This window comes from Engystomops pustulosus, chromosome 4, assembly GCF_040894005.1.
Source record: "Engystomops pustulosus chromosome 4, aEngPut4.maternal, whole genome shotgun sequence".
Lineage (NCBI taxonomy): Eukaryota > Metazoa > Chordata > Amphibia > Anura > Leptodactylidae > Engystomops > Engystomops pustulosus.
In genome coordinates, this window is record NC_092414.1 from 160,839,009 (window position 1) to 160,864,256 (window position 25,248).

Sequence of the window (25,248 nt, forward strand, 5' to 3'; positions counted from 1 at the left end):
GGGGTTACAATTATAAAATATACAGTACCGACTTACATACAAATTCAACTTAAGAACAAACCACCAGTACCTATCTTGTACATAACCCAGGTACTGCCTGCCTGTGAGCCACTTTCAGATTGGTCCCATATTGTAGAGCCACACTGGATATTTTATGGGAAAAATCAATGAAAGAACTAAGTTTTACGGATCTTACCCTAGTGTTCACTGCAGGATGATTGTTCTTAACTTATAGTATAGTTTTACTTATACTATGATATATGTTATGTTATTAGAGTACACCAATACATAGAGCACTTGTGGTTGCTGAGCCACTGGTAAGGACAAGTTTTCATTCCCCTTCATTTATGATTGCCGGAAAGTATAATGCAGCAGCCAACAACTATTTACCACTATTTATACAGAAAGTCGCCGACTTACAGACAACTCCTAGTTACAGACAGACCTCTCTGCTCGCTGTGACCTTTGGGGAAGCTCTCTGGATGCTGATAATTTACTGTAATTTAGTCCAAGGCTGTAATGATTAACTGTGCGTTATCAAAGATATCTGCAATAGAGATTTATTGTTATTCTTTTTTTCCTTCCAATTGACACAAAGACCAAAAGAATAATTTGTCTGGAATAACCCTTATAAAATATACCTGTTCTGACTTGCAAAGAAATTCAACTTAAGAATAAATCTATAGAACCTATCTTGTACATAACCTAGGGACTGCCTGTAATGGGAGTGTAACGGAAAGTCCATTGAAGTCTATGGAGAACCTGTGTGACCATGGTCAGATTTCTGTCCACTAGTAGTAACCATAGAAGCTTTCCATAGAATGACAGCAAGCAGAGATCTGGAAAACTGTGAGGAATTGATACAGAAAGTATATTGGAAAATTGTATAACTTTTTATCACAAAAACAATAACAATAACTTGCTGACATGGGAACACCCCATCAAGGTGACCTTCAACTTTTTCTTATATTGTATATTTTCAACACACTTGTCACTCTAGCTGCTAATGGCTCTATGTCAAAAGCAGCTGAATAGTCTCCTATACTGAGTTAATCTAGTGAATATGATTGTTCCCAAAACAAAACCTGGATCCCGTCCATTTTCGATTTTTTTTGTTGTAATCCATAGCCTTCAGATGAACAGAACTCTCACTTGCATGCCAAAAACTATGCAGTGGGTTGACAATTGCAGCTCATCAACAGCACATTACGTCTTCTAAAATACTTATTGACTTTTTATTACACAATATTTACAACTTGTTATAAACCCTGAATGTCGAGTTTAAAGTGAACCAACAAGAATTATGTATTTAGAATGATCTCCTCCGCTGAGGAGTTCAGCAAGGCATTACCTCATCTCCTATTTAAATTACAATCACAGTAATTAACTTTCCAGTATTGTCATAAATACTCCGAAATACACAGTGGAAAAGTCAGATGGTTATTAATTTGAAGGTTTGTAAATTACTTTCTACTTTTTGGCCACATTACTTAGGGAGTATTTAAAGAGTATTTTCATCTTAGAACAGATTCCTCATTTTCCAGTTTAGATACCATCTGCATAAGAAGTTACTTAAAGGGACTCTGTCACCAGATGTTACCCCATGAATTATGCAATGTCCTTTCAAGAATCTTTCCTATTTACCTATAAAAAATCTCTTCCAAAGTCATGTGGAAATGAACAGAGAAAAATCATATTTTGTCTGCAATGTGTCAAGTTTAGAGGCTGCAGGGAAATCCAAACAACCCAATCTTCGCTTGTATAGAACCTAGAACCAGGCTATTTGTGTCACATAAGGGATTCTCACATTTCACGTCACTTGAGCTACCGAACCAGAGGTTCCAAGCAATTGAAGAAATATATAGGAACTTCTGTAGATCACAGAGCCACATGCCTGATGCAATCTGAAAGTAGTATTCTTATCTTTGATTTGAGATCAAAATCATATGAAATTTCACAGAAAAGAGGGAATTATAGAACGGACATGTCATATCCTACCTGCGAGGGCTAGTAGCAAAATCTGTGTCCCTTTAAATTGCATTTAAATTGGTGTCAGTTTAAATTGCATTTGTTCCATATAAAAAAAACCACAAATCTTAATTACTGAAAATCTGTTCTATTAATTTCAATCGGGCTGCTTCTGTAACACGTACAGTACATGCATTCTTAAATCACAAAACTATGTAAGATCTGCTGCATGTAACCATGCACTGACCCTGAGTTAAAACATTTAACATGGGTCCGGAAGTAAGAGTTCTCCATATGGAGAGTTTGCCAATTAAAGGACATCGGTCACCAGGATCAAGGAAACCAAGCCCACTTACATACTGGCGTGTGCGCTCACTGGATGGTCTGCCCTTCTTTTAGTTTCATATGCCCTGTTTTTTCACCAAAAAGGCTTTAAATTATGCAACTGAGCCCGAGGGCCTCTGGGTTCTATGTGTGTTAATGGAGACTGGAGCCTTTCCGGCTCATTTGCCTATTTTTAAAGCCTTTTTTTCGTTAAAAACAAAGCTAAAAAATAGTGAGAAGCTAAAAAATAGTGGATCCTGCCAGAGGGGGCACACACCAGTATGTAACTGTGCTTGGTTTACAAACCTTCATCCTGGTGGTAGATTTCTAATAAGGCCAAATTGCAGGTGTGTGGAGACTTATAGCCATTGATTCTTCACTAGGGGATTCTGGGATATGGGAAAAGGAAAACAAGGAACAAGGAATAGATATACTGGTTTGGCTTTAATACCACATCATATTAATAGCCTTCCTGAAGGTGAATTTTTGTTACGAGGTAGCAGAAGAGGTGTGGTTTTCCTTGTCCCATCTAGGAAAACATATTCGCATATTTCCCAACATTTAACATAGCACAGAACACAGGTCTGCTGGTTGTAATAGAATCAGCCAACAAGCCTGTCCTGTTAGTTTGGCTAAGGTACATCCATCCAAGGGAAGAATACTGTAGATTCTAAGGCTGCATTTACGGCTACGGCCTGGCGGGCATACGTCAGCAGCGATGGGGACGAAGAGAGGTGACTCCTCCCCTTTCCATTGCAATGTATTAGGGATGGCCCGTAACATGGGGAAAGACAGGACATGTCCTATCTTTTTTTCCCACGGCACTGTATCGCTCTTTTTGTGGCCATTGCCTTCAAGCTTGCGGCAGTACATATGTCCCCCATACGGTCATGTGAATGTGGCCTAACTCTGAACCCTTTTGATCTGCATCAGGTTAGTTAAAGGGGTATTCCTATAAACACTTTTCTGACCCATTCTTTCCCAAAGTTCTCGAGTAATATAAATGTAATTATGTTTCCAAATTCTGAGCAGCTCAAGATTTCAGCCTAGTGCGTGTATGAATGACCTGATTGTCAAGGGATTCCCCTGCCAGAAGCTCTGTTCTTGGTTGAGCATAGGCAGTGGCTATTCTCTTATAGCAGCTGTCATCTTCTGCCTGTGCAGTGAGACATGTCATGTGCTGCAGTGCCATCTCCACTGTATGAGGCCAATATTAGCTCCTAGATATTCCGATTCTCTGTCCATATGCACTGCACAGGTACTTATTTTGCCAATTTTAGACCTCCTTGTCTACATAATGTACCTGTGACAAAATGACTATTTTGTAGCTCCCTGGACAACAGGTGTCCAAGAGCCACACTCTGGTATAATGACCAGTCCCAGCTGAAGGGAGTACATATTCCCTCTGTAATGGATGTTCATCTAAGGGCCTATTCTGACCATTGCACAACATAACCCTGTGTCTTCTCAATCTATATTTATTTTAATCCAGAGCTCTCACAGTGACAAGTGCCATCTGAATCTGAGCAGCATATGTAGCTTTTACATATTGCCAAAATAGATTTCTGAAATCACAATGTAGCCGTGAAAATGACTTCAGTCTGTTTTTAGGTAAACATTTTTAGAAGAAAATGAATATGTTACATTCCTGTCCTTTCCTTGTGCCTCCCAGAGAAACATGACATACTTAGACATTTATTTTTTTCAGATGTTTATTAAATCCTCATAATCCTTTTCTCTATATTACACTATAATGTCTGCATCATATGCACTTGTGAATCTAGAGCTCTTGCGTGCCTTCATCTATTACTCCTCAGCATTACAGTATCCAATAGTGGAAGCAAGGCCATCAACATTATTGTATGGTTTTCTACAGCTTACTGCCAGTAGCACAATACTATGGGACTTGAAACACAAAGAAAAATTTAAAATAAATTATATGTAAAAAAAATTATATAAATTACTTAATATATAATTTAGAAAAGGAAAATAGAACAAGAACTATGTCTAAAATGGTGATGAATGATGATGATCTTGCAAATCAAAATAATATTTAGTAAAACTGCACCCCACTTGTTTGCTAGGTCCTATAAAGGATCTTATACAGATTTTTGTCAGAAGGGATATGATATCATAAAAGTCTATGTGGGGCTCAAGTTTGTGCTATCTGCTCTGCCAAATAATAAATAAATAAACTATATTGGCAACCTGTGAATGTCAATACAGTTTGAAGTGAACCTAATAGAAGGCATACGGTTGTTTTTGCAGGTGGACTTTGGGAAGCCGGTGGGTGCTCCCATATGTAATACAGCTTTGCTTCTTCTTGATCACAGCCTTAGATCCTTCCCAATATGCTAGTTGTGTCATATCACTGTCCCCGATTAAAATCTCGTTGTTTTGAGTATGTGCCATATGTCAGTCCCATGCATCAGCAGGGGATCTTCCTCAGGTTCTCTGAATCCATTATTTACATAATGAATAAAGGTGCTTTTCCCAGCTTTTACACCTGCATTCAGTGTACTACCTGGAGACGGGATGACCTTTGTATGCACCACCCTGCTGCTAGATTCCCTTTTAAGCACCTAGGGAGTATGTAGGTTAGCATCTTCCATCTCTTGGGCTCTCTTAGTGTGGGAGATTCAGCTTTCTACCACCGTTCTGTAAGAACTCCTGATCTTGGGAGCCCTAAGCATGCATTATGGGTAAATCCACCCCTGGCCACACAGCTTCCTATATATATATATCTATAGCTATTGTGTAATCAATAACAGTTCATATTTTAGCCAAATGCTGCATTCTGGTTGCAAAGAAATGAGGCAATCCTTGGCTTGTCGGGTCAGTCTAGAACTGGCCATAGGCACCAGATGAGTTAACAGTTTAATGACTGTTTGAGATGGAAGGCTGTGTCTGCCTTTAGTTATCACCCTTCCTATTGAAATAACAAGAACAGTCATCCAAACTTCTGGCAGGACAACTTTTGGCCTGCAGTTATCACATAACTCTTGCCACCTTCACAAAGCTGATGGAAGATGTGGAAATCTGGAAGAAGCCGGGACTCTCGTGCATGCAAGTGTGTTACACGCTCTGAGAAAACATCCATTAAGGGGGGAAATTCTGCAGCAGTATTATATCAGGCCTCTCCTATACAACTGGAAACATCTTGGCAGATTTGCCTCTACATCACTGTGTCATAAAATAAACGCACAACCCTCTGTATAAAATGTTTTGTAGAAACTGTTTTATTTCTCAGTACATGGATACAGAACCAAACAGACTGGGGGACAGAAATGATTAAAACTTGGATACAAGGTTATGTGCAGTGTAATCTGGCCTAGTAAATAAATGAATGAGATAAGCATGCCCATAGAGTAATGTGTGTGCTGATGCAAATAAGGTCATGTGAGGCTAATATTAGTAGACTTCAAATAAAATATGTTACACATTGTGGAAAATGTGGCTACATATATTATGTCACTTAGTAACTTTTATTGCACAATGCTTTGCTCTAAATTTATTTTCTTAATTACGTTAAAGGAACACATAGAATAAATGGGAGAAACTGTTTTTACAGCCCCTTTATTTATTACAATCACTTTATAATAAAAGCTGATTGATCCACTGTAACATTGAAAATGAACACTGCCCCTAAAGGAAAAGTAAAGCATTACATGGTGTTCATTTAAAAGAAATGTGCATTGTTCAATGTCCATGCATTCGCTGTGCCTCCCATAGTAACATGACATGCTTAGACTTTTTTTTACAGATGTTTATTATGTTTTCTTCAACTTTTTTTCGGATATTTATTAAATCTCCATAATGATTTTTTTATATTACACAATACTATAACTATTTAATTTGGTATATTTGAGCACACTTAATGTATTAGATTTATATAGTGTTTCATTTAATTAGATTTTAGGCTGAGGGCACAGTTTATGGAATAGAAGCAAAATGACTTATTTCTGCCACTGCTGTTAACCTGTGTCAGGATGTGGACTTCACTCATTACATTTCAAAGATTATATTCCACAATACAAATCCATCGTAGGCCCATATAAAAAAGGTGTTGTCCACTTACAGAAAACAATTGATATTGTTTTCGTAATTACATTTTCCAGTATGCTTTCTGTATCAGTTTTTTTGGTTTTCTAGATCTCTGCTTGGTGACATTTAACAGGAAGCTTCATGGTTTACTTCCTGTGGTTAAAAATCTCTCCATGGTCGTGTGATGTCACACAGGTGCATAACTCATTACAGTCACAGCACAGTGATCAGAGCTATGTCTTCATACGAGCCGTGCACCTGTGTCACATCACATAACCATGGACCGTTATTGTAAACAATGGAGCTTCCTGTTGAATGACAGCAAGCGGAGATCTAGAAGACATTGAGGAATTTATACAGAAAGTATATTGGAAAATTATATAATGTTTCATTACACAAACTATATCAATTATTTGCTGAAAGCGGATAACCTTTAAATATTCTGCAGGGAAAGGTCTTGCAGCTTTTGTGACAACACTTTGTTCATTATCCTTGAGCATTAGAAAATAACAATAACCATGTTCTCAATTTGCCTAAGAAGGTTGTCATGGTGTAATGGGGTCTTCAAGCTATACTTTTGAGGCCACACACTTGTCATTCTCTTGGGTCTTAGGCACTGTCCAAATGCCAGGTTGGTCTGTCTGATCCAATCCTGTACAATTAAAGGGATATCTGTTCAATTCCCTGCAAAAACAGAATATACAGTTTGAATAGTTTCTGTCCTGAAGACAATGAAAGATGGACTTCAGAGTGAAATGTTCTATTCTAAACTGCAATACCTCATTGCAGGCTGTTCAGTTTGGCGTGTAATAGATGGAGGTTAGTGTGTCACCTGCCATTTTGAAGACACATTATAAGTAATGGAGCTGTATCGTGTGCCTGGAGAGATTCCATATATACGTTTCTCTACTTTTAACAGCAGAAATGACTTAAAAGCCCTCAAAAGCCATTTGGGATTGACCTGTCAAGAGGCCAGAAATGCATCCAATGCTGGCATTGAGCAATTTGTTTCATTCTTTCTCTGCAAGTATTTATGACACACATTTGCTTTCATTTTAAGAGGTTTTGGCACTTTATTCAGCTATTAGGCCAATTTATTATTTGAACTTTTTCAGCCTTTGCCTTGCAGGCAGAGAGTGGAGAGTCACGGTTCAGCTCTCAATTCCGTCTGACACCTGCCACGCCGTGTCTCTTTTCATTTAATGTGAGTCTCTCCCACCGGACAGCAGTCTCGCTAATTTTATTTTAGCATCATTAGATTTGATGGAGCCCACTCTCGGTCAGTCAGATGTTTTCCATTAGAGCGTCATGTTTGGATCTACAACACCTCAATCTTTCTCAATTAGCGGAGTGATTTACTAAAAGTATAAGTTCATTCATCAAAGTTGTAGAATAAGGCTATTTTTCATGATCTACGATTGTGTAACCATATATTATTAATGCATATATCACCTAGCATTGCCAACATCATTATTTTAGAGCTATGGGCCTCATATATTATATATAAAAAAAAACATAGAAAAACGCACCAGCATTCTCCGGATTCATGTGCTCTGTGATACATTTTTTAAATATTTTAGACCATTTTTAAAGACTTGTGGCTTCCAAAATCAAAATTAAAACTAGACCGTCTAGTCTAAAGGAAATCTACCATCAAAATCAAGCATGATAACCAGGGACAATTCCTCCATAGATCCATGCACTGTGACTGTGGTAATCTTCTTGTATTTGTTATCCATGGCCTCCTTCCTTCTACAATTATGCAAATAAACCAGACAGTCTCATGAAAGTGTTACCAGATCCCCGCTGTGCTCTGGCTTCACGGGCTGTTACAATGTCTCACCCCTGATTTCCTCAGCACTTCCCCTCTCCAACTGAAGTAATCTCACTGCAGCAGAGGAAATTTTGGTGCACAATGGGGGGATTGCTGTAGTAGTAGGGGCTCGGGTAAGCCCCCAGACTCACTAGCGTTTATTTTAGAAGGAAGGAAGCCATGGATAACAAATAAAAGAAGATTACCACAGTCACAGTGCCTGGTTTATCATGCTTGATTTTGATGAAAATTGCTGTTACTGTAGTTAAATATACATACGTATAGTTTCTTTTATATTTTACATCATATATTTTGGGGAATATGGTGCTGTATAAAGGTATCACTGCATATTCTCTATAATTTAACAGCTGTTACAGATCCATGCTATTTATAATGAAATTGCATTAGTTAAAGGCCTTAAAATAGGCACCATGCAATATGAGACTAGTATGCAGTGGGTAAAAAGGGAGTCCAAAATGTCTCCCAGACATTTAATATGAGCTCCATGGAACTGGTGAAGCAATCCATAGATAATGGACTCATTTACTAAGGGTCCGTACTATCGTCGGAATACCCGACAATTTCCAATGTGCGCCACATTTAGAAATGGTTTTGGGCGCACGCGCATCGGTGCCGGCTTTCATGTGACACAAATCGGGGGGGGGGGGGGGGTGGCCATTGGACGATCCAACGGATTCGGACAACGCATGGGATTTAACAAAGCACTTTGTGTCGCAAAACATGCACTCACAAGCATCGGGAAGAAGAAGGTGAACGCTGGCAGACCTCAGCGGGGGAAGCGACAGATGCAGGAAATCGGGCGCACGAGCTACGTGAATCGTGCCGGACTTCATCTTCGTCGGACCGTCCGGATCGGGGATCGCGATAGGACCGGGTAAGTAAATTTGCCCCACTATTTTAATGTTTATATAAACATTGGACACCAACAAGTGCTGATTTTTTATGGTATTGCTCTTAGGCCGCCACTGTTGCACATGCAGATTAATAGCTCTCCATTATTTAATCAGTTTGTAACTTAATGTCTATGTTTCTGTTCCTATTTAAGGTCCCTATGCAGCACTAATTGAAACTGAAAACTCATTTTAAAGGAAACTTGTCACCATATTTCACCCTATTTAAGCACAACTGAGAATTTTTTTATACAGATCAGTAGGTTTTGGAATGTGAAACAACTTTGCCTATTATCTTGATTACATATATCCAGCAGTGTCTTTACTATCCTCCCCAGTTTTGCCTGGCTGGTTATTCTTAAAAACAGTACATTTGCAAACAAGATACAGAACGAAAAAGAGGAGGGGCTGCTGCTCCATTTGCACAGAGAAGGAAGTAGGGGGAGGTCATGTGACAGTGCTCTCTCTCTCTCAACATAAACAGTACATTTTCGTATCTAGACAAAGTAAAGGAGAAATGAGATAAGTGAATGTAAATATCTACTTAAGGAAAACATTTTAAGAACAGAAATGGAATCTTATAACAGAGACTACATTATGGACAGATTAATTTAAATTATGCTTTGTCTCACCTTTAGATACTCAGATCTACTTATGCTACACTCTGCCTGATCTGTATCTTCATAGGGAGTCTACAAACTCCCAGATCATTTCACAAGTGAAGCCAGCTATTTGTATGACACTTTATAAGCTTTTCAGATTTAACTTTGCTTTTTCCCAGAGATCTTTGATTTTATTGAAAATTCAGTTTTAATGGTTTTACAGGGGCGTGGCTATGCCTGCTGGTGGTACAGTTTTATTTTTTCTAAGCTGCTCAGTCCAGAATCCTTAAAAAATTATTGGCTTTGTCAGTAGAAATAAGGTAGATAAAGCATACCCCTGTATGAACTTCTTTAACCCCTTAACGACTTGGCCATTTTTCACCTTCCTGACACGGCCTATTTATTTAGAATCTGACATGTATCACTATTAATGCCTTTGGAATGCTTTGACATGTTGAGGTGATTTTGAGAATATTTTCTTGTGACACATTGCACTTTGTGTTAGTTGAAAAATTTAGGTGATATGTTTTGTGTTTATTAAAAGGAATGGATATCTAGCCAAAATCTGGAAGAATTCTAGATTTTCCAAATTAAAAATTTTCAACTTTTTCCAATAGTCATAACACTTGATAACTAACATTTAGTGTGAATGTCTGCTTTATGTTGGAATGGTTATTAATAGAGATGAGCGAGCACTAAAATGCTCGGGTACTCGTTATTCGAGACGAACTTTTCCCGATGCTCGAGTGCTTGTCTCGAATAACAAGCCCCATTGAAGTCAATGGGAGACTTGAGCATTTTTCAAGGGGACCAAGGCTCTGCACAGGGAAGCTTGGCCAAACACCTGGGAACCTCAGAAAAGGATGGAAACACCACGGAAATGGACAGGAAACAGCAGGGGCAGCATGCATGGATGCCTCTGAGGCTGCATAATCGCACCATTATGCCAAAATTATGGGCAACAGCATGGCCATGACAGAGTGACAGAATGAAGCTAGATAGCATCTAAAACATCCAATAATTGACCCTGACACTATAGGGGACGGCATGCAGAGGCAGCGGCAGCAGGCTAGAGAGTGGCATGGCGACATACCCTAAATGGACTCAGGCTTCAAACCAATGGGTGGCAGAGAGGAACCAAAGGAGGTGAGCAAGAAGCGCTCAAATAATATCGGTACATGATAAAAGTTTGCCAGTATATTTTGTGGATTACACAGCAGGGTGGCGACAAAGTTAACATGGAAGCCATGAAAACAACCCAAAATTCTGCCTGACACAGCTCGTTTGATAAGGGGACCATGTATGGAGGCAGTGAACTAGTAGTAGATTAAAGGTGCTGCAGTTAAAACTATGTTAGTTGGATCTTGGCATGGAGCTGGCGCTCCGCTGCCAGGCGAGCTTTCGCCAATCCAAGCCCCTGTCTCTAGGCTACTCCCCAAACAGCACTTCTAAGAACCTTTTGTATAAGATCAAGTGTAGTAGCGTTCTTATAAGTTTAGGATATGGCGGGTGAGGGGAATGTAAACAGATGCGCAAGAAGCGCTGAAATAATATCGGTAAATGATAAAAGTTTGCCAGTATTTTTTGTGGATTACACAGCAGGGTGGCGACAAAGTTAACAAGTTTGTTTTGGAAGCCATGAAAACAACCCAAAATTCTGCCTGACACAGCTCGTTTGATAAGGGGACCATGTATGCTTACAGTTCATGCCAGTCGCTGCACTGGCTGCCAGTCTCCTTTCGAATACAGTTTAAAATAATAACCCTCATCCATAAAGCTCTGTATAATGCTGCACCCCCCTACCTCTCCTCTCTTATCTCAGTCTATCGCCCAACCCGTGCTCTTAGATCCGCCAGTGATCTTAGATTAACCTCTACCCTAGTGCGGACCTCCCACTCGCGTCTCCAAGACTTCTCTAGAGCTGCACCAATTCTATGGAATGCTCTGCCCCGGACTATCAGACTAATACCTAACCTCCAAAGTTTCAAACGTGCTCTTAAAACCCATTTCTTTAGGCAAGCCTATAACACTCATTAACTGCATGAAGTTTTAACTCTTCTACTAACCCGTCCTGTGTCATCCTCCCATCTGTTATCCAGCAACCAACAGGCACCAGACTTCTCTGCAGTCCCATTCACCCTGAACCTGGTATATAAGATGACGGCTGAGTGGTTCAAGCGACAGCAATTCCATTTATTATATTTTGTTCTATTCCCTAAGAAGAATGGCTTGACCATTAAATATTCTTTTACCTAGTGTTACCCCATCATCTTCATAAATCGTAAGCTCTGGCGAGCAGGGACCTCACTCCTGTTGTTCCATACAAATGTTGTGCTCTGTTACATTACATTTGTATTTGTTTCCTATGATTTGTAAAGCGCTACGGAATATGATGGCGCTATATAAATAAAGATTATTATTATTATTATTATGGAGGCAGTGAACTAGTAGTAGATTAAAGGTGCTGCAGTTAAAACTATGTTAGTTGGATCTTGGGATGGAGCTGGCGCTCCGCAGCCAGGCGAGCTTTCGCCAATCCAAGCCCCTGTCTCTAGGCTACTCCCCAAACAGCACTTCTAAGAACCTTTTGTATAAGATCAAGTGTAGTAGCGTTCTTATAAGTTTGGGATATGGCGGGTGAGGGGAATGTAAACAGATGCGCAAGAAGCGCTGAAATAATATCGGTAAATGATAAAAGTTTGCCAGTATATTTTGTGGATTACACAGCAGGGTGGCGACAAAGTTAACAAGTTTGATGTGGAATGCCCTGTAATAGCTCTTGGGCGGTGTGCCTTTTATCGCCTAGGCTCAGCAGTTTGAGCACCGCCTGCTGTCGCTTAGCGACGGCACTGCTGCTGTGCCTAGAGCTACCGACTGATGGCGCCATGGCCAAAGATGGTAATTCGGAGGAGGAGGAGGTGGAGGAGGGGTGGGAGGAGGAGGAGGTATAGTAGGCCTTTGAGACCTGGACCGAGGTAGGCCCCGCAATCCTCGGCGTCGGCAGTATATGACCAGCCCCAGGGTCAGACTCGGTCCCAGCCTGCACCAAGTTAAGTGTAGTAGCGTTCTTATAAGTTTGGGATATGGCGGGTGAGGGGAATGTAAACAGATGCGCAAGAAGCGCTGAAATAATATCGGTTAATCATAAAAGTTTGCCAGTATATTTTGTGGATAACACAGCAGGGTGGCGACAAAGTTAACAAGTTTGATGTGGAAGCCATGAAAACAACCCAAAATTCTGCCTGACACAGCTCGTTTGATAAGGGGACCATGTATGGAGGCAGTGAACTAGTAGTAGATTAAAGGTGCTGCAGTTAAAACTATGTTAGTTGAATCTTGGCATGGAGCTGGCGCTCCGCTGCCAGGCGAGCTTTCGCCAATCCAAGCCCCTGTCTCTAGGCTACTCCCCAAACAGCACTTCTAAGAACCTTTTGTATAAGATCAAGTGTAGTAGCGTTCTTATAAGTTTGGGATATGGCGGGTGAGGGGAATGTAAACAGATGCGCAAGAAGCGCTGAAATAATATCGGTTAATCATAAAAGTTTGCCAGTATATTTTGTGGATAACACAGCAGGGTGGCGACAAAGTTAACAACTTTGATGTGGAATCCATGAAAACAACCCAAATTTCTGCCTGACACACCTCGTTTGATAAGGGGACGATGTATGGAGGCAGCTATATGGACGACTTTTGGAGGTAGCAATGGAGACAACGTGTGGAGGCTGCTATGGAGACAATTTAATTTGGATAGTGCCTGTATGTGGCAGTCCAAAAAAGTTTTCAAACCAGAGGAGCAGGTAGGTGGCCCTCCAGAAAAATGGAATAGATTGAGTGCCTGTATGTGGCAGTCCAAAAAAGTTTTCAAACCAGAGGAGCAGGTAGGTGGCCCTCCAGAAAAATGGAATAGATTGAGTGCCTGTATGTGGCAGTCCAAAAAAGTTTTCAAACCAGAGGAGCAGGTAGGTGGCCCTCCAGAAAAATGGAATAGATTGAGTGCCTGTATGTGGCAGTCCAAAAAAGTTTTCAAACCAGAGGAGCAGGTAGGTGGCCCTCCAGAAAAATGGAATAGATTGAGTGCCTGTATGTGGCAGTCCAAAAAAGTTTTCAAACCAGAGGAGCAGGTAGGTGGCCCTCCAGAAAAATGGAATAGATTGAGTGCCTGTATGTGGCAGTCCAAAAAAGTTTTCAAACCAGAGGAGCAGGTAGGTGGCCCTCCAGAAAAATGGAATAGATTGAGTGCCTGTATGTGGCAGTCCAAAAAAGTTTTCAAACCAGAGGAGCAGGTAGGTGGCCCTCCAGAAAAATGGAATAGATTGAGTGCCTGTATGTGGCAGTCCAAAAAAGTTTTCAAACCAGAGGAGCAGGTAGGTGGCCCTCCAGAAAAATGGAATAGATTGAGTGCCTGTATGTGGCAGTCCAAAAAAGTTTTCAAACCAGAGGAGCAGGTAGGTGGCCCTCCAGAAAAATTGAATAGATTGAGTGCCTGTATGTGGCACTCCCAAAAATTGTTTAAAAACCAGAGGCGCAGGTAGGTGGCCCTCCAGAAAAATGGAATGGATTGAGTGCCTGTATGTGGCAGTCCAAAAAAGTTTTCAAACCAGAGGAGCAGGTAGGTGGCCCTCCAGAAAAATGGAATAGATTGAGTGCCTGTATGTGGCAGTCCAAAAAAGTTTTCAAACCAGAGGAGCAGGTAGGTGGCCCTCCAGAAAAATGGAATAGATTGAGTGCCTGTATGTGGCAGTCCAAAAAAGTTTTCAAACCAGAGGAGCAGGTAGGTGGCCCTCCAGAAAAATGGAATAGATTGAGTGCCTGTATGTGGCAGTCCAAAAAAGTTTTCAAACCAGAGGAGCAGGTAGGTGGCCCTCCAGAAAAATGGAATAGATTGAGTGCCTGTATGTGGCAGTCCAAAAAAGTTTTCAAACCAGAGGAGCAGGTAGGCGGCCCTCCAGAAAAATGGAATAGATTGAGTGCCTGTATGTGGCAGTCCAAAAAAGTTTTCAAACCAGAGGAGCAGGTAGGTGGCCCTCCAGAAAAATTGAATAGATTGAGTGCCTGTATGTGGCACTCCCAAAAATTGTTTAAAAACCAGAGGCGCAGGTAGGTGGCCCTCCAGAAAAATGGAATGGATTGAGTGCCTGTATGTGGCAGTCCAAAAAAGTTTTCAAACCAGAGGAGCAGGAAGGTGGCCCTCCAGTAAAATGGAATAGATTGAGTGCCTGTATGTGGCAGTCCAAAAAAGTTTTCAAACCAGAGGAGCAGGTAGGTGGCCCTCCAGAAAAATGGAATAGATTGAGTGCCTGTATGTGGCAGTCCAAAAAAGTTTTCAAACCAGAGGAGCAGGTAGGTGGCCCTCCAGAAAAATGGAATAGATTGAGTGCCTGTATGTGGCAGTCCAAAAAAGTTTTCAAACCAGAGGAGCAGGTAGGTGGCCCTCCAGAAAAATTGAATAGATTGAGTGCCTGTATGTGGCACTCCCAAAAATTGTTTAAAAACCAGAGGCGCAGGTAGGTGGCCCTCCAGAAAAATGGAATAGATTGAGTGCCTGTATGTGGCAGTCCAAAAAAGTTTTCAAACCAGAGGAGCAGGTAGGTGGCCCTCCAGAAAAATGGAATAGATTGAGTGCCTGTATGTGGCAGTCCAAAAAAGTTTTCAAACCAGAGGAGCAGGTAGGTGGCCCTCCAGAAAAATTGAATAGATTGAGTGCCTGTATGTGGCAGTCCAAAAAAGTTTTCAAACCAGAGGAGCAGGTAGGTGGCCCTCCAGAAAAATGGAATAGATTGAGTGCCTGTATGTGGCAGTCCAAAAAAGTTTTCAAACCAGAGGAGCAGGTAGGTGGCCCTCCAGAAAAATGGAATAGATTGAGTGGCTGTATGTGGCAGTCCAAAAAAGTTTTCAAACCAGAGGAGCAGGTAGGTGGCCCTCCAGAAAAATGGAATAGATTGAGTGCCTGTATGTGGCAGTCCAAAAAAGTTTTCAAACCAGAGGAGCAGGTAGGTGGCCCTCCAGAAAAATGGAATAGATTGAGTGCCTGTATGTGGCACTCCCAAAAATTGTTTAAAAACCAGAGGCGCAGGTAGGTGGCCCTCCAGAAAAATGGAATGGATTGAGTGCCTGTATGTGGCAGTCCAAAAAAGTTTTCAAACCAGAGGAGCAGGTAGGTGGCCCTCCAGTAAAATGGAATAGATTTAGTGCCTGTATGTGGCAGTCCAAAAAAGTTTTCAAACCAGAGGAGCAGGTAGGTGGCCCTCCAGAAAAATGGAATAGATTGAGTGCCTGTATGTGGCAGTCCAAAAAAGTTTTCAAACCAGAGGAGCAGGTAGGTGGCCCTCCAGAAAAATGGAATAGATTGAGTGGCTGTATGTGGCAGTCCAAAAAAGTTTTCAAACCAGAGGAGCAGGTAGGTGGCCCTCCAGAAAAATGGAATAGATTGAGTGCCTGTATGTGGCAGTCCAAAAAAGTTTTCAAACCAGAGGAGCAGGTAGGTGGCCCTCCAGAAAAATGGAATAGATTGAGTGCCTGTATGTGGCAGTCCAAAAAAGTTTTCAAACCAGAGGAGCAGGTAGGTGGCCCTCCAGAAAAATGGAATAGATTGAGTGCCTGTATGTGGCAGTCCAAAAAAGTTTTCAAACCAGAGGAGCAGGTAGGTGGCCCTCCAGAAAAATGGAATAGATTGAGTGCCTGTATGTGGCAGTCCAAAAAAGTTTTCAAACCAGAGGAGCAGGTAGGTGGCCCTCCAGAAAAATGGAATAGATTGAGTGCCTGTATGTGGCAGTCCAAAAAAGTTTTCAAACCAGAGGAGCAGGTAGGTGGCCCTCCAGAAAAATGGAATAGATTGAGTGCCTGTATGTGGCAGTCCAAAAAAGTTTTCAAACCAGAGGAGCAGGTAGGTGGCCCTCCAGAAAAATGGAATAGATTGAGTGCCTGTATGTGGCAGTCCAAAAAAGTTTTCAAACCAGAGGAGCAGGTAGGTGGCCCTCCAGAAAAATTGAATAGATTGAGTGCCTGTATGTGGCACTCCCAAAAATTGTTTAAAAACCAGAGGCGCAGGTAGGTGGCCCTCCAGAAAAATGGAATGGATTGAGTGCCTGTATGTGGCAGTCCAAAAAAGTTTTCAAACCAGAGGAGCAGGTAGGTGGCCCTCCAGAAAAATGGAATAGATTGAGTGCCTGTATGTGGCAGTCCAAAAAAGTTTTCAAACCAGAGGAGCAGGTAGGTGGCCCTCCAGAAAAATGGAATAGATTGAGTGCCTGTATGTGGCAGTCCAAAAAAGTTTTCAAACCAGAGGAGCAGGTAGGTGGCCCTCCAGAAAAATGGAATAGATTGAGTGCCTGTATGTGGCAGTCCAAAAAAGTTTTCAAACCAGAGGAGCAGGTAGGTGGCCCTCCAGAAAAATGGAATAGATTGAGTGCCTGTATGTGGCAGTCCAAAAAAGTTTTCAAACCAGAGGAGCAGGTAGGCGGCCCTCCAGAAAAATGGAATAGATTGAGTGCCTGTATGTGGCAGTCCAAAAAAGTTTTCAAACCAGAGGAGCAGGTAGGTGGCCCTCCAGAAAAATTGAATAGATTGAGTGCCTGTATGTGGCACTCCCAAAAATTGTTTAAAAACCAGAGGCGCAGGTAGGTGGCCCTCCAGAAAAATGGAATGGATTGAGTGCCTGTATGTGGCAGTCCAAAAAAGTTTTCAAACCAGAGGAGCAGGAAGGTGGCCCTCCAGTAAAATGGAATAGATTGAGTGCCTGTATGTGGCAGTCCAAAAAAGTTTTCAAACCAGAGGAGCAGGTAGGTGGCCCTCCAGAAAAATGGAATAGATTGAGTGCCTGTATGTGGCAGTCCAAAAAAGTTTTCAAACCAGAGGAGCAGGTAGGTGGCCCTCCAGAAAAATGGAATAGATTGAGTGCCTGTATGTGGCAGTCCAAAAAAGTTTTCAAACCAGAGGAGCAGGTAGGTGGCCCTCCAGAAAAATTGAATAGATTGAGTGCCTGTATGTGGCACTCCCAAAAATTGTTTAAAAACCAGAGGCGCAGGTAGGTGGCCCTCCAGAAAAATGGAATAGATTGAGTGCCTGTATGTGGCAGTCCAAAAAAGTTTTCAAACCAGAGGAGCAGGTAGGTGGCCCTCCAGAAAAATGGAATAGATTGAGTGCCTGTATGTGGCAGTCCAAAAAAGTTTTCAAACCAGAGGAGCAGGTAGGTGGCCCTCCAGAAAAATTGAATAGATTGAGTGCCTGTATGTGGCAGTCCAAAAAAGTTTTCAAACCAGAGGAGCAGGTAGGTGGCCCTCCAGAAAAATGGAATAGATTGAGTGCCTGTATGTGGCAGTCCAAAAAAGTTTTCAAACCAGAGGAGCAGGTAGGTGGCCCTCCAGAAAAATGGAATAGATTGAGTGGCTGTATGTGGCAGTCCAAAAAAGTTTTCAAACCAGAGGAGCAGGTAGGTGGCCCTCCAGAAAAATGGAATAGATTGAGTGCCTGTATGTGGCAGTCCAAAAAAGTTTTCAAACCAGAGGAGCAGGTAGGTGGCCCTCCAGAAAAATGGAATAGATTGAGTGCCTGTATGTGGCACTCCCAAAAATTGTTTAAAAACCAGAGGCGCAGGTAGGTGGCCCTCCAGAAAAATGGAATGGATTGAGTGCCTGTATGTGGCAGTCCAAAAAAGTTTTCAAACCAGAGGAGCAGGTAGGTGGCCCTCCAGTAAAATGGAATAGATTTAGTGCCTGTATGTGGCAGTCCAAAAAAGTTTTCAAACCAGAGGAGCAGGTAGGTGGCCCTCCAGAAAAATGGAATAGATTGAGTGCCTGTATGTGGCAGTCCAAAAAAGTTTTCAAACCAGAGGAGCAGGTAGGTGGCCCTCCAGAAAAATGGAATAGATTGAGTGGCTGTATGTGGCAGTCCAAAAAAGTTTTCAAACCAGAGGAGCAGGTAGGTGGCCCTCCAGAAAAATGGAATAGATTGAGTGCCTGTATGTGGCAGTCCAAAAAAGTTTTCAAACCAGAGGAGCAGGAAGGCGGCCCTCCAGAAAAATTGAATAGATTGAGTGCCTGTATGTGGCACTCCCAAAAATTGTTTAAAACAGAGGACCGGGTAAGTGGCCCTCCAGAAAAATTAAATGCATAAAGTACTATAGCTAGAGCCAGTGGGCCCTGTCAAAAAATAGCCAGTTTCCTCTGCTTTAGTGTACAAAGAGGAGGAGAAGGAGGAAAATGAGGAGGAGGAGGAGGAGTGCATAAATTATTCAGGTTGAGCTTCCTTCACCTGGTGGAGATTGGAAATTATGAGAAATCCAGGCTTTATTCATCTTAATAAGCGTCAGCCTGTCAGCGCTGTCAGTCGACAGGCGTGTACGCTAGAGATGAGCGAACATGCTCGTCCGAGCTTGATGCTCGGTCGAGCATTAGCGTACTCGAAACTGCTCGTTGCTCGGACGAATACTTCGCCCGCTCGAGAAAATGGCAGCTCCCGCCGTTTTGCTTTTTGGCGGCCAGAAACAGAGCCAATCACAAGTCAGGAGACTCTGCACTCCACCCAGCATGACGTGGTACCCTTACACGTCGATAGCAGTGGTTGGCTGGCCAGATCAGGTGACCCTGGGATAGACTAGCCGCTGCCCGCGCTGCTCGGATCATTCTGTGTCTGGATGCCGCTAGGGAGAGAGCTGCTGCTGGTCAGGGAAAGCGTTAGGGTGTTCTATTAGCTTACTGTTAGGCAGGAGTGATTCTCCAAGAACCCAACAGCCCTTTTTAGGGCTACAATAACGTTATACTTTTTTTTTTTTATTTGCAGCTAGTACCATATTGTGAGGAATTTGCAGGGGGACTTGCTACCGTTGTGTTTAGCTCTTAGTGACACACATATCCACCTCAAACACCAAAGTGGGAAAATTTATTAGGGGTTTGATTTCAATTAGGCACAGTCTGCCATTTACTTTTTATTTTACGTTTATTTTTTTAATAACTCAGTGTCATCTCATCTTGCATAGTAGTGTGCTTTCATACTTGGCTAGAAAATAGCCATAGGAGAATCCAAACGGCTTACTTACGCCTACAGTAGCGTTATATATATTTGATTTCTGGTTGATCTGCTGGTGGCTGTACTTGCTGCAGTGCATCTACTAGCAAATTGTGAGCAATTTGTAGTGAGACTTGCGACCGCTGTGTTTTGCGCTTAGTGACGCACATATCCATTGCAAAGACCGAAGTGGGAAAATTTATTAGGGGTTGGATTTCAATTAGGCACAGTCTGCCATTTCCTTTTTTATTTTACGTTTATTTTTTTAATAACTCAGTGTCATCTCATCTGGCATAGTAGTGTGCTTTCATACTTGGCTAGAAAGCAGCCATAGGAGAATCCAAACGGCTTACTTACGCCTACAGTAGCGTTATATATATCTGATTTCTGGTTGATCTGCTGGTGGCTGTACTTGCTGCAGTGCATCTACTAGCAAATTGTGAGCAATTTGTAGTGAGACTTGCGACCGCTGTGTTTTGCGCTTAGTGACGCACATATCCATTGCAAAGACCGAAGTGGGAAAATTTATTAGGGGTTGGATTTCAATTAGGCACAGTCTGCCATTTCCTTTTTTATTTTACGTTTATTTTTTTAATAACTCAGTGTCATCTCATCTTGCATAGTAGTGTGCTTTCATGCTTGGCTAGAAAATAGCCATAGGAGAATCCAAACGGCTTACTTACGCCTACAGTAGCGTTATATATATTTGATTTCTGGTTGATCTGCTGGTGGCTGTACTTGCTGCAGTGCATCAACTAGCAAATTGTGAGCAATTTGTAGTGAGACTTGCGACCGCTGTGTTTTGCGCTTAGTGACGCACATATCCATTGCAAAGACCGAAGTGGGAAAATTTATTAGGGGTTGGATTTCAATTAGGCACAGTCTGCCATTTCCTTTTTTATTTTACGTTTATTTTTTTAATAACTCAGTGTCATCTCATCTTGCATAGTAGTGTGCTTTCATACTTGGCTAGAAAATAGCCATAGGAGAATCCAAACGGCTTACTTACGCCTACAGTAGCGTTATATATATTTGATTTCTGGTTGATCTGCTGGTGGCTGTACTTGCTGCAGTGCATCAACTAGCAAATTGTGAGCAATTTGTAGTGAGACTTGCGACCGCTGTGTTTTGCGCTTAGTGACGCACATATCCATTGCAAAGACCGAAGTGGGAAAATTTATTAGGGGTTGGATTTCAATTAGGCACAGTCTGCCATTTCCTTTTTTATTTTACGTTTATTTTTTTAATAACTCAGCGTCATCTCATCTGGCATAACCCGAGGGCTAGGGGTAGAGGACGAGGGCGGGGACGTGGGCGTCCAACTACTGCAGGGGTCAGAGGCCGTGGTCCTGGGCGGGGTGAGACACCACCTGCTTATGAGGGAGCAGGGGAACGCCGCAGAGCTACACTCCCTAGGTTCATGTCTGAAGTTACTGGGACTCGTGGTAGAGCACTGTTGAGGCCAGAACAGTGCGAACAGGTGATGTCGTGGATTGCCGACAATGCTTCGAGCAATTTGTCCACCAGTCAGTCTTCCACGCAGTCCACCCATGTCACCGAAATCGGCACTCCTCCAGCTCCTGCACCTCAGCCTCCTCCCCCCCAGTCTGCCCCCTCCAAGGAAAATTTGGCATTTGAACCGCCATACTCTGAGGAACTGTTTTCTGGACCCTTCCCACAGTCACAAACCACTTGTCCGGTTGCTGCTGAGCAATTTTCCGATGCCCAGGTTTTCCACCAGTCGCAGTCTGTGGGTGATGATGACCTTCTTGACGTAGTGGAAGAAGTGTCTAAAGAGGTGTCCGACGATGAGGAGACACGGTTGTCAGACAGTGGTGAAGTTGTTGTCAGGGCAGGAAGTCCGAGGGGGGAGCAGACTGAGGGATCGGAGGATGATGAGGTGACAGACCCAAGCAGGGTTGATAGGCCGGGTGAACACAGTGCTTCTGAGACAGAGGAGAGTCCTCTACCAGAATAGGTTGGAAGAGGCAGTGGTGGGGCCAGACGGAGAGGCAGGGCCAGAGCTGGTGCATCAGCGCCAAATGTGTCAACTAGTGAAGCTCCCGTGGCGAGGGCTCCTGCGGCGAGGGCTAGATTTTCAGAAGTCTGGAGGTTCTTTAAGGAAACACCGGATGACCGACGGACTGTGGTGTGCAACATTTGCCAAACCAGGCTCAGCAGGGGTTCCACCACTACTAGCTTAACTACCACCAGTATGCGCAGGCATATGAATGCTAAACACCCCACTCAGTGGCAACAAGCCCGTTCACCTCCGGCCGTGCACACCACTGCTCCTTCCCCTGTGTCAGCTGATAGTCAGCCCCCTGCCCAGGACCCTGCCACAAAAACCCCATCGTCGCCTCCACGATCCTCCACAGCATCCACCAGCGTTCAGCTCTCCATACCCCAGACGCTGGAGCGGAAACGCAAATATAGTGCAACCCACCCTTAAGCCCAAACCCTTAATGTCCACATCTCCAGATTGCTTAGCCTGGAGATGCTGCCCTATAGGCTAGTAGAGACCGAGGCCTTTCGCAACCTCATGGCGGCGGCCGCCCCTCGGTATTCGGTCCCCAGCCGCCACTACTTTTCCCGATGTGCCGTCCCAGCCCTGCACCAGCACGTGTCAGACAACATCATCCGTGCCCTGACCAACGCCGTTTCTGACAAGGTCCACCTGACCACGGACACGTGGACGAGTGCTGCCAGGCAGGGCCACTATATATCGCTGACGGCACATTGGGTTAACTTGGTGGAGGCTGGGACATAGTCTGACCCTGCGGCTGGTCATATACTGCCGACGCCGAGGATTGCGGGGCCTACCTCGGTCCAGGTGTTTCAGGCCTACTATGCCTCCTCCTCCTCCCACCCCTCCTCCACCTCCTCCTCCTCCAAATTACCATCCGTGGGCATGGCGCCATCAGTCGGTAGCTCTAGGCACAGCAGCAGTGCCGTCGCTAAGCGACAGCAGGCGGTGCTCAAACTGCTGAGCCTAGGCGATAAAAGGCACACCGCCCAAGAGCTATTACAGGGCATCACGGCGCAGACTGATCTGTGGCTGGCACCGCTGAACCTGAAGCCAGGCATGGTTGTGTGTGACAATGGCCGTAACCTGGTGGCGGCTCTGCAACTCGGCAGACTGACACATGTGCCATGCCTGGCCCATGTGTTAAATCTGATAGTTCAGCGTTTCCTCAAGACATACCCCAATCTGTCTGATTTGCTCACGAAGGTGCGCCGCATCTGTGCGCATTTCAGGAAGTCCAGCACAGATGCTGCCACTCTCAGGGCAGCGCAGCGCCGCCTCCAACTGCCCGCTCACCGACTGTTGTGCGACGTGCCCACGAGGTGGAATTCAACACTGACCATGTTATCCAGAGTTTACCAGCAGCGCCGAGCGATTGTAGACTGCCAGATGTCAACTTCCCCCAGAACTGGTAGTCAGGTCAGTCAGCTTCCTCAAGTCTACAATGAGGAGTGGACGTGGATGTCTGATATCTGTCAGGTGCTGAGTAACTTTGAGGAGTCAACACAGATGGTCAGTGGCGATGCCGCCATCATCAGCCTCACCATCCCGCTGCTTGGCCTGTTGAAAAACTCTCTGATCAGCATGAAGTCGGAAGCTTTGCGCTCGTCACAAGAGACGGGGGAAGAAGATTCCCTTGTTGATAGCCAAAGCACCCTTAGGTCTGTTTCTCAGCGCATATCGGAGGAGGTGGAGGTGGAGGAGGATGAGGAGGAAAAGGAGGAGAATGTTGGCGAGACACAAGAGGGGACCATTGTTGAGTCCTTCACTGTTCAGCGTGTATGGGCAGAAGAAGAGGAGTTGGAGGAGTTGGAGGAGGAGGAAATGGACAGTCAGGCCAGTGAGGGGAGTGAATTCTTACGCGTTGGTACTCTGGCGCATATGGCAGATTTCATGCTAGGCTGCCTATCCCGTGACCCTCGCGTTCAAAGAATTTATTCCAGCACCGATTACTGGGTGTTCACTCTCCTGGACCCACGGTACAAGCAAAATCTTTCCACTCTCATCCCTGGAGAGGAAAGGAGTGTGAGAATGCATGAATACCAGCAGGCCCTGGTTCACAAGCTGAAACAGTATTTCCCTTCTGACAGCGCTAGCGGCAGAGTGCGTAGTTCTGCGGGACAAGTAGCGAGGGAGAGTAGGCGAGCAGGCAGCTTGTCCAGCACTGGCAAGGGTACGCTTTACAAGGCTTTTGCCAGCTTTATGTCACCCCAGCAAGACACTGTCACCTGTCCCCAGTCTCGACAGAGTAGGGCTGATCTTTACAGAAAGATGGTGAGGGAGTACGTAGCTGACCATACCATCGTCCTAAATGATCACACAGCTCCCTACAACTACTGGGTTTCAAAGCTGGACATGTGGCACGAACTGGCGCTGTACGCCTTGGAGGTTCTTGCCTGCCCTGCTGCTAGCGTCTTGTCCGAGCGGGTTTTCAGTGCAGCTGGTGGCATCATCACCGATAAGCGTACACGCCTGTCGACTGACAGCGCTGACAGGCTGACGCTTATTAAGATGAATAAAGCCTGGATTTCTCATAATTTCCAATCTCCACCAGGTGAAGGAAGCTCAACCTGAATAATTTATCCACTCCTCCTCCTCCTCATTTTCCTCCTTCTCCTCCTCTTTGTACAGTAAAGCAGAGGAAACTGGCTATTTTTTGACAGGGCCCACTGGCTCTAGCTATAGTACTTTATGCATTTAATTTTTCTGGAGGGCCACCTACCCGGTCCTCTGTTTTAAAAATTTTTGGGAGTGCCACATACAGGCACTCAATCTATTCAATTTTTCTGGAGGGCCACCTACCCGGTCCTCTGTTTTAAACAATTTTTGGGAGTGCCACATACAGGCACTCAATCTATTCAATTTTTCTGGAGGGCCACCTACCCGCTCCTCTGGTTTGAAAACTTTTTTGGACTGCCACATACAGGCACTCAATCTATTCCATTTTACTGGAGGGCCACCTACCTGCTCCTCTGGTTTGAAAAGTTTTTTGGACTGCCACATACAGGCACTCAATCTATTTCATTTTTCTGGAGGGCCACCTACCCGCTCCTCTGGTTTGAAAACTTTTTTGGACTGCCACATACAGGCACTCAATCTATTCCATTTTACTGGAGGGCCACCTACCTGCTCCTCTGGTTTGAAAAGTTTTTTGGACTGCCACATACAGGCACTCAATCTATTTCATTTTTCTGGAGGGCCACCTACCCGCTCCTCTGGTTTGAAAACTTTTTTGGACTGCCACATACAGGCACTATCCAAATTAAATTGTCTCCATAGCAGCCTCCACACGTTGTCTCCATTGCTACCTCCAAAAGTCGTCCATATAGCTGCCTCCATACATCGTCCCCTTATCAAACGAGGTGTGTCAGGCAGAAATTTGGGTTGTTTTCATGGATTCCACATCAAAGTTGTTAACTTTGTCGCCACCCTGCTGTGTTATCCACAAAATATACTGGCAAACTTTTATCATTTACCAATATTATTTCAGCGCTTCTTGCGCATCTGTTTACATTCCCCTCACCCGGCATATCCTAAACTTATAAGAACGCTACTACA

At 43.7% G+C, this 25,248-nt stretch overlaps 1 protein-coding gene and 1 long non-coding RNA gene across 2 annotated transcripts in view; one reads left to right on the forward strand and one right to left on the reverse strand.

Moving 5' to 3' along the window:
• Positions 1 to 25,248, forward strand: part of ADAMTSL3 (ADAMTS like 3) — a 332,874-nt gene that overhangs the window by 106,455 nt on the left and 201,171 nt on the right. The gene's annotated exons all lie outside the window — the stretch shown is intronic.
• The window catches only part of LOC140125678 (uncharacterized), a 42,903-nt gene continuing 23,199 nt past the window's right edge, over positions 5,545 to 25,248 (reverse strand). The window contains exon 3 of the long non-coding RNA XR_011854687.1: positions 5,545 to 7,020. This is a non-coding gene — a long non-coding RNA (uncharacterized lncRNA). The remainder of the gene's footprint in view (positions 7,021 to 25,248) is intronic.